Here is a 10,725-nt window from a genome sequence, read left to right as displayed (position 1 = left end):
GTCAATCACACCTTAAGTAACCTCACTAAAGGATCCTATGTACAAGTGGATCCACACGAATAAAACATACTTTTCTGGTAGCACCTGTAGCTTCAAACCACCACAGTAGGATTTAAGGGTAGTTCCTCCTCATACACCCTGGTCCCAAATTCAAGTCACCAATCTCTGATGCTCAACCAAAGAGTCATTTGTTCTTACACTGGAGGAAAAGCTAGCCATAATGGATTTTCTAACCCAGATATCAGCCTCTGATGGATTGCCTTCCTAAGGATTTTCAAGTATAATCTTAACAGGAAATCTTCACCTTACATGCAGTTCCATTGTTCTGTGCTTCTTAGAATTTATATAATATCATTTTCTCTCTGGCTCCTTAGTGTAACCTTGAAGAAAGAAATTTCAGTCCTACTATAATGCAGGAGATCATGCCATCTAATTTCACACCCATAAACTTAATTGGATTGCATTTTCACAACATACAGAATTCAAATCTTGTGCAAGAAAAGGAAAATGGGAATATTTATTATGCTTCACCAATCCTATCACTACTGTGTCTTTATCCCATCTAAGAGTTTAGTGTATTGAATCCGCAGAAGAGTCATTCCATATCCCTGGACTTCAGCTGCATCACTGACAGAAAATGTAATGCTTCTTGCAACAGTGAAACTCAGCAGGAGTAATTCCTAAAAGGAAAAAAAAATACAATAACTATAGTAATATGCTTTCATTTGCTGGGATGAAGGTGATATCATTATCAGTAGGACTTGTTTTAAATCTATCAGAATGGGTTAAAATGTTGCTTCTCGCAGGAAACTGTGTAGGAAGATAGGAGAACACACTCAAAGGGGCTTCTAGAAATGGAACCTTTGCCACAGAAGTGATTCAGGTAGATGCAATTTATGTTTTTATTAGAGTTAATATTTCTCAAACCCAAAGTTTTATTTTATATTTAAAATAAAATTGAAATTGTCCTATTTTTCATTATCTCAATTTGATTACAGCATGCTAAACTCTAATTTTGGCCCTGAATATTTTATTAAAAAGCAAAACAAAACAAAAAGAAAAAAAATCCAAATACTTAATTGATAGCTGCTGAAGTGAATCAATTTTCTCCAGTCTGATGGGTCTCTGAGACAGAGATACTCAGTAGTAAGAAAAAAGTATAGAATATTCAAAAAGAACACGTCTCAGTTGGGGCCTACATTCAAATCCAGACTTTGTCACTTGCTGTGTGTTTTTGAACAAATTACTTAACCCCTCAGAACCCCAGTTAATAATAGTAATAGTACTAATATTATGGTATTGTTATAAAAATTAAAATAATATATGTAAAGGATTTAACAAAGCACATGGTACAAGAGAGGTGTCCAATAAGAAGCATTCTTATTGTTTTATGAAAACACTGATTATTCAATTAGTGAGAAAGGCTGTGAAGAAAAGATACAAGATGCCATTGAATTGTATGGTGAGGGGGCAGGCATAGACTTGGTCTGGGGATTGAGTGATGTTCAAATCTCCCTGAGGATATTCTGTTTAGATTAGAATTTGAAACTTGTACATATCAAGTTGGCTATGCAAAAGGAGTATGGAAAAAAAAGGATCTTTCTAGTAATACATTGGAGAAAAGGCCCTGAAATGAGGACAAAACATGCATCAGTTGAGGAGTAACTGTTTGGAGGCTCTGAGAGCAAATGGGTAACAGAAGGAGGCCAGCCTGATGAGGCAGAGCAGGGCAAATTCAGGCACAGCATGGTAGGACATGGGAGGAGTTTGAATTTCATCCTAAATACAATGGGGAACTGTTGAAATATTTTAAGCAGGTAATAGACACAATCTAATTAAAATATCATTCTGGCAGTGCACAATTCCGTGAGATGTGGCTAAGGGATCTTATTAGTAATGGTTATTTTAGCCACCACTGATCAAGCATTGGACATCACTTGGTACTTTGTTAATTCAAGTCACTGATACAGTAATTAGTAGTATTCCCATTTTACAGATGGAAAACCTGAGGTTGAAAGAAGCTAAGTAATATACTATGGTCTCATAAATGATAGAGCTGGGATTTAAAGTTAGGTCATCTAACACCAAAGTCTATGGCTTTTTCCCATATATCTCAATTCTATGAACATTAGGACCAGAACAAGGGAGCTGATTTCATTCACTTCTGCTTATGCTCTGGGTCATTGACCAAGAAAAGAAAGAAGGAAAGACAAGACACCCCAACCCTCCTCTTCTTGACCATTTCCATCCACCCTAAGGTCTCAGAAATATCCAAAAGTAATGATGTCTCCCCTTAGCAGTGACGGTTCCCCTCTCCTGACAGCTGGTAGAAAAGTGAGTACAATATATGGAAATTTTAAATCAATCCATCAATCCATCAACTCTCCAACCAAAATTAGAATAAAAGATACTTAAAGCTCCATGATTATTCAACTAAAATGAAATTTCGAAGTGTAAAAGTTTTGGAAATTTAAGGATGCATCATTGAGAAAAAAACATTTGGGCACCAATAATATTGGACCCGGACTGCTGAGCCCTCAGCAGAGGGGAAGGGCCGGCACTATGTTTAATGTATCAAACACTCTGGGCAGCAGCACCTACGTCTCTCCAGACAAGCAGCCTCCTTCATTCAGCCTCAGGAAACCAGAAGAGCTGTAACTGCCAAGAAAGCACTGGCAGGAGTAGGGGAAAAAAAAAAAAAAACCTGGGTAACTTGAGATTAACTTTCTATCCCTCAGGCAGATATATGGGCTATAATTTATTCATCTGCATAATGAAGAAAATCAAATAAATATGCTCTGATATCTTTCCAGCTTTCTCATTTTCTAAAAATAGCCCAACACCTTGTGTATACCTGAGAATATCAGCATTTTGTAAATCCTAATTTAAATCAAAAGAAAGACAAAAAAATATTATTTTTTTTGCACAGGCAGGCACCAGGAATCACACACCTTGATTCTGTCCCTCATATTTTTCAACTTTCTAATCCATTTCTTCCAATAGCTTACCAGAGAAAAAGGGGTAAAAAGAGCTCTCAACCATAATGTAAAAGTATACAAATGAATAACCATAGGCATATGCACTTCTATATGCTTTTAAGTGGGGGTTTTAGATTCTGTTGACAAAGCACAAAATAAATTGGATATCAGAAAATAAATTCATTTCTCAGGCACAATTCAGGTCTGCCAAAATCAAGCCGAAGCTCAAAATGTTTGATCAAGTGAACTCACTAATAGCTAATCATATATGGTTAGTCAATTGTGTATGGGAACAAGTTGGTTGAGTACCATTGCTTATGACTGTTATCACTGCCATCTACAATACAATGCTAAGACCTTCAACAGGCATTAAATAAGCACAGTTTCTCACCATTTACAATAGTCCTAAATAATGAACACTCTGGGCCTTAATTTATTCATCTGCATAATGAGGAAAATCAAATAAATATGCTCTGATACCTTTCCAGCTTTCTCATTTTCTAAAATAGCCTAAGACCTTGTGTACACTTGAGAATATCAGCCTTTCATAAATTCTAATTTAAATGAAAAGAAAGTCAAGAATCTTTTTTTTTTTTTTGCATGGGCAAGCACAGGGAATAATCTAACCCGGGTCTCTGGCATGTCAGGCGAGAACTCTGCCTGTTGCACCACCATGGTCTGCCCAAGAAATTATTTTAATGAGCCAATAAAATGGATAAAAGTAAAACGAACTGGGTTCAAATTCTGGTGCTTCTACCATCTGTTCAGGTTATCTGCATAAAAACTATATGTGCTGGTTTTGAAAGTATTATGTAACCAAGAAAAGCCATGTTTTAATCCTGATCCAATCTTGTGGGTACAGCCTTTTGCTGAAAGCATTGGAGCCCAGAAGCAAGGGACCAGCAAATGCCACCACATGACTACCCAGTGGACAAAGCTATTTCTGACCCCTTGTCAGAAGGTGAGTGGAGAGAAATAATGCCTGGTTTTGTTGCCATGGACTCGAATCATTAAAATGTGAAACTCATCTATGGCTGAGTTGGTGGTGGCCAACTGGTAGAAAAGTGAGTACAATCTATGGAAATTTTAAATCAATCCATCAATCCATCAACTCTCCAACCAAAATTGGAATAAAAGATACTTAAAGCTCCATGATTATTCAACTAAAATCAAATTTCAAAGTGTAAAAGTTTTGGAAATTTAAGGATGCATCATTGAGAAAAAAACATTTGGGCACCAAAAATATTGGACCCAGCTATCTGGTGGCCTTCTCTCATGGCTTCTGGGTTCCAACAGCTTTCCTTGGGGCAATTTCTTCACCTCCTAAATCTGGGCTGAGATGAGGTATGCTGAGCTGCTCACCTTCTGACCTTCTAACCATGTATGAGTAGCTATTAGTGAGTTCACTTGATTAAACATTTTGAGCTTCGGCTTGATTTTGGCAGACCTGAATTGTGCCTGAGAAATGAATTTATTTTCTGGTATCCAATTTATTTTGTGCTTTGTCAACAGAATCTAAAACCCCCACTTAAAAGCATATAGAAGTGCATATGCCTATGGTTATTCATTTGTATACTTTTACATTATGGTTTGAGAGCTCTTTTTACCCCTTTTTCTCTTGTTGGTGCCTTAATTTGGCTATCTTTACTTCCTTAGAACTGTACTCTTGTAACTTATTAAATTCCCTTTTTTAAAGCCATTCCAGTTCTAGTATATCACATTTCAGCAGCTTCGCAAATTAACATACCATATAGCTACATAAAAAACACACCAAATTAGTGTCATCAACAACAGTCATCATGTACCATTACCTTGCATGGTTCTGGAAGTTGACTAGACTCAATAGGTGATTCCTGCTCAGGATTCTCATGGAGTTGCCATTAGAAGATTTGGCTATGGTCTAGAATCATCTTGAAGGCTTCTGCCCTCACATCTGGCCATTGATGCTGGTTATCAACTGGGACCTCAGCAGGGGAACCGACCCTGGCCATATACTCTAGTCTTCCTAAAAGTATAGGAAGTCAAATGGGCCTCAGTGAGGGTGAGAGTGTTTTAATCTGTCAAAGCTTGCCAGAGTGCAACACACCAGAGATGGATTAGCTCTTAAGGGGATTTATTTCATTAAAAACTTATAGTTCTTCAGAGGAAAGGCAACTAACTTTCATCTGAGGTTCTTTCTTATAGAGGAAGGCACAGGGCAATATCTGGTGGCCTTCTCTCCTGGCTTCTGGGTTCCAACAGCTTTCCTTGGGGCAATTCCTTTCTTCACCTCCTAAATCTGGGCTGAGATGAGGTATGCTGAGCTGCTTGGGCTGTGCTGTGTTGAGCTCTCTACTGATGTCTCTCTTTTAAGCCTCCAGCTAATTAAATTAAACATCACTCATTGCAGAAGGTACTTCCCTTACCGACTGCAGATGTAATCAGCCATAGATGAGTTTCACATTTTAATGATTCGAGTCCATGGCAACAAAACCAGGCATTATCACCTGGCAAGTTGACACTGAGCCTGACTACCACAGGGAACATTCCAGGAAAGAGAGAGAGCCGTGTGTTTTTCCTTTTATGACCTAGACTGGAGAGTCACATAGCTTTACATCTGCTGCATTCCATGCCGTAGAAGCAGTCACTAAGGCCTGCCCATACTCAAGGCGAAAGACTTAGGCTTCACTTCTTCATGAGAAAAATGTCAAAGAATTATTGACATGTTTTTTAAACCACCACAATGATTTCGCGCAAGCCATTTACCCTCTGGGGTTCTATGATGCAAGAAATCATCATAATTTGTCATCTTATTGTCTAAAATTCAAATATATAACAGCAATGACTTCAGCTACATATAACCAATCTTTTATTTTTAAAGACAGCAATAGCAAGAATAATAATTGGGACTTCCGGAGAAGATGGCGGCTTAGTAAGACGCACGGGTCTTAGTTCCTCCTCCAGAAAAGCAACTAAAGAAACAGAAACAATATGAAACAGCTCCCAGAGCCACGACAGAGACCAAAAAAACAGCGTACCCCATTCTGGAACGGCTGAACGGGCAGGGAGAATCCGCTGCGGTGAGATACCCGAGGGGCGTGGGTTTTCCCGCCGGGGCGGCTGGCGACTGGGGTCCCCCCTACGCACGTGGCTCCCCGGTCTGACTGGGAACGTTGGATAGGGGGGCCCTCCCACCACGCTTGGCGTCTCGGGCCAGCTGGGCAATTTGGACCGGCACTCCCCCAAGCTGCGGCGGCCAGCGACCCCCACCTCCACGCGCACGGTTTCCCGGGCCGACTGCGAGATTTGGATTGGCAAGTTAAAGGAGCCACAGCATCTTTTACTGGTGGGACCCGCAGACAGACGAGCGCCATGAGCGCCACCTACTGGGCAGGAAAAGAAAAACAGAGCCCAGAGATTTCACAGAAAAACCTTTCAACCAGCCGGTTCCCACACCCAGGGAAATCTGATCAAATGCCCAGACACCAGCAGAAAATAATGGATGACGCTCGGAAAATTGAAGATATGGCCCAGTCAAAGGAACAAACCAATAGTTCAAATGAGATACAGGAGCTGAGACAACTAATGCTGAATATACGAACAGAAATGGAAAAACTCTTCAAAAACCAAATCAATAAATTGAGGGAGGACATGAAGAAGACATGGGCTGAACAAAAAGAAGAAATAGAAAATCTGAAAAAACAAATCACAGAACTTATGGGAGTGAAGGACAAAGAAGAAAAAATGGAAAAAACAATGGATACCTACAATGGTGGATCTAAAGAGACAGAAGCTACAATTAGTGAACTGGAGGATGGAGCATCTGAATTCCAAAAAGAAACAGAAACTATAGGGAAAAGAATGGAAAAACTTGAGCAGGGGATCAGGGAACTGAATGACAATATGAAGCGCACAAATATACATGTTGTGGGTGTCCCAGAAGGAGAAGAGAAGGGAAAAGGAGGAGAAAAACTAATGGAAGAAATTATCACTGAAAACTTCCCAACTCTTATGAAAGACCTAAATTTACAGATCCAAGAAGTGCAGCACACCCCAAAGAGAATAGACCCAAATAGGCGTTCTCCAAGACACTTACTAGTTAGAATGTCAGAGGTCAAAGAGAAAGAGAGGATCTTGAAAGCAGCAAGAGAAAAGCAATCTATCACATACAAGGGAAACTCAATAAGACTATGTGTAGATTTCTCAGCAGAAACCATGGAAGCTAGAAGACAGCGGGATGATATATTTAAATTACTAAACGAGAAAAACTGCCAACCAAGACTTCTATATCCAGCAAAATTGTCCTTCAAAAATGAAGGAGAAATTAAAACATTCTCAGACAAAAAGTCACTGAGAGAATTTGTGACCAAGAGACCAGTTCTGCAAGAAATACTAAAGGGAGCACTAGAGTCAGATACGAAAAGACAAAAGAGAGAGGTATGGAGTAAAGTGTAGAAAGAAGGAAAATCAGATATGATATATATAATACAAAAGCCAAAATGGTAGAGGAAAATATTATCCAAACAGTAATAACACTAAAAGTTAATGGACTGAATTTCCCAATCAAAAGACATAGAATGGCAGAATGGATTATGACTCAGCAATACCACTGCTAGGTATCTACTCAAAGGACTTAAGGGCAAAGACACAGATGGACATTTGCACACCAGTGTTTATAGCAGCATTATCTACAATTGCAAAGAGATGGAAACGGCCAAAATGTCCCTCAACAGACGAGTGGCTAAACAAACTGTGGCGTATACCTACGATGGAATATTATGCAGCTTTAAGACAGACTAAACTTATGAAGCATGTAATAACATGGATGGACCTAGAGAACATTATGCTGAGTGAGTCTAGCCACAAACTAAAGGACAAATACTGTATGGTCCCACTGATGTGAACCGACATTCTAGAATCAGCTTGGAATATATCATTGGTAACAGAGACCAGCAGGAGTTAGAAACAGGGTAAGTAATGGGTAATTGGAGCTGAAGGGATACAGACTGTGCAACAGGACTAGATACAAAAACTCAAAAATGGACAGCACAATAATACCTAAGTGTAATGTAACTATGTTGGAACACTGAATGAAGCTGCACCTGAAATATAGTTTTTTGTTTGTTTGTTTGTATCTTTTGTTTTTGTTTTTTCTTTTTCCTTTTTATATATATATATATTTATTAGTATTATTATTTTAATTCTCTTCTCTATATTAACATTCTATATCTTTTTCTGTTGTTTTGCTAGTTCTTTTCCTAAATCGATGCAAATGTACTAAGAAATGATCATACATCTATGTGATGATACTAAGAATTACTGAGTGCATGTGTAGAATGGAATGATTTCTAAATGTTGTGTTAATTTCTTTTCTTTTTTTGATTAATAAAAAAATTTTAAAAAAAGGAAAGCACATCAGAAAGCAAATATATTTCAATATTTAATCACAGTCAACTGTGAGATTGATCATTACTGCAGTCATAATCAATAAAATATCGAAGAGAGGGAAAAAACATCAATATAAAGTTTTTGAATATTTAACCTATAATGGGTGCCTGCATATGGTAATCATACAATCAATTAATCACCCACAAAATTATTCTCATGTGCATTTTCTTTGTTTTATTGTTCATAGAGCATTTCATTATTCCTTTGTTTTATTGATCCAATTTTGTTTTAGTTCACATATATATGTTAATGTCCAAATATATGCTGTTGAATGTGATAAATGGCTGAATATTTCTATTGCCCTTAGAAATGTCTTTATACCTTCTTGATAAATCAAGTTTGCCAATTAAAAATGCTGACTTGTGCCTTTGTCTGTCTGTCTGTCCTTATATTCTCTCCCATGACTAACACAATCTGAGACTCTGCACAGCTTCCAACAGTGAAAATTATCATAATAATAGTGAACTATCACTAACTTTCCTCATCTACTTTGTAAAATGTATAGTATTATTGCCCCTTCAAGAATGCTATTTAGAGCTGTTGTCTTATTTTTGGAAATTAAAAAAAAAGGATTTATCTAACAGCTGGCTTTTTTCCTTTTCTCATCATCTTCTAGGCAATTTTTTATAGGACACAACCTGGTTACTGAAGCTAACAAAAATGTATAATGTATAAGCTAAAGTTTTGCCCTCTATTTTCAACAAAACATTTACTTTATTATTTTCCATTTCTTGTTTTACAACATCTAATAAAAGAAATAATTCTGTTTTCAAAAAAAAAAAGAATAATAATTGGCATTCACAGTGTGATTACTCTTAATGCCTTAAATGTATTATATATTCTCTCTATGATAGGTACCATTATATACCCTTTAATTCTTATAGATGGCACCTTACTATTCAGAGTAATAAGTTAACATTCAAGAAAACTAACAAAATGTAGTGTGATGGTTAAGTTCATGTGTCAACTTGGCTAGGTTATAATGTCCAGTTTTTGATCAAGCAAGCCCCGGCATGATTGTTACTGTGAGAACATTTCATGGATTTAAATCATCAGTCAGTTGATACCATCTATGGCTAATTGTATCTACAATCAACAAAGGAGATTACCTTCAGCAATGAGAGACTTCTAAACCAATCAGTTGAAGGCTTTAAAAGGAAAAGTCATGATTTCAGCAGTCTGAAAGGAGAATTTCCATCTCTGCTTCAGTCAGCCAGTTTCTCCTGGGGAATTCTTCAAAAACCTTCAACAAAGTCCCAGCTTGCAGCTTGCCCTGTGGAATTGAGACTTGCCCACCTCCACAGGTGCATGGGCCAATTCCTACAAAAAGTCTCATTTTATGTCAGCTTCCCAGAGAAACCTGACTAATACATTAATGCATCTATGTTCACAATTCAAAGAGAAAGAGATTATAAACACTTTTTTAGTGTTATGGATAGTGATATCACTTTGGTTTAAAATCTACTATAATCCTGGAGCCTGACCATGCCAAAAAAAAAAACTTTTAGTAAACTGATCATAATTGAAGAATGTTAGTAATCCTTATGTAGCGAATGAACACAACAGCCTCAATTCCCTTTCCCAATTTCCTCTGAGCAAATTGCCCTGAGGATAAATCATCCCCAAAGGGAAGCCCTTTAATTAGAGGACAAGTGTACATTTTGATTCTGCCTGCAAACCTCACAGAAGGACTCCTGAAACCACACTGTCCCATTTGAGGGTACCCATCTGTTTCAGTTCACTAACCTGCTGAAATGCAATACACCAGAAACAGTCTGGCTTTAACAATGGGGATTTATTAGCTTAAAAATTTAGAGTTCTAAGGCCATGAAAATGTCCCAATTAAGGCATCAACAGGCTGATACCTTCCCTGAAGATCAGTTACTGGTGAGCTCAGGCTCCTCTGTCAGACAACAAGGCAAATGGCGATGTCACTGGTCCTCTTCTCCCAGAGGACGTTGCTTCGGCTTCTGGTTGTTCCATCTCCTAGTTTCTCTGGGTGCTTCTCTGAATTTCTCTGAATTTCATCTTTTAGCTTCTCTGGGGATTCTCTGAGCTCTCTGGGCTTTTCTTATATGTCCTTTAAGGAGTCCAATAAGTTTATTAAATTGAAATTGAAATAACCTAATCAAAAGGTCCCACCTGTAATAGGTCTATACCCACAGGAATGGATCAAAAGAGCATGGCCTTTTCTGGGGTATGAACAGCTTCAAACCAGCACAGAATCCTACAAAGGACACATTCTCCCATCAGAGGAGACCCTCAGTACTGGTGGCAGGCCAAGAGGCAGTGAAATTCTAAAAGTAGCACTTTATAAGAA

General features: G+C 38.0%; 1 long non-coding RNA gene across 1 annotated transcript; it reads right to left on the bottom strand.

Annotated features, from left to right (window-relative positions):
• Positions 1-498: 498 nt before the first annotated feature.
• On the bottom strand, positions 499-5,496 carry LOC143663532 (uncharacterized). The gene is made up of 3 exons (XR_013165993.1): positions 5,384-5,496; positions 4,790-4,983; positions 499-680 (listed from the first exon to the last, which is right to left on the bottom strand). It is a non-coding gene; the product is annotated as an uncharacterized LOC143663532 (long non-coding RNA).
• Between the last annotated feature and the right edge of the window lie 5,229 nt (positions 5,497-10,725).

Source organism: Tamandua tetradactyla, chromosome 19 (genome assembly GCF_023851605.1).
Source record: "Tamandua tetradactyla isolate mTamTet1 chromosome 19, mTamTet1.pri, whole genome shotgun sequence".
NCBI lineage: Eukaryota > Metazoa > Chordata > Mammalia > Pilosa > Myrmecophagidae > Tamandua > Tamandua tetradactyla.
This window is presented reverse-complemented; position numbering and strand designations above follow the sequence as displayed.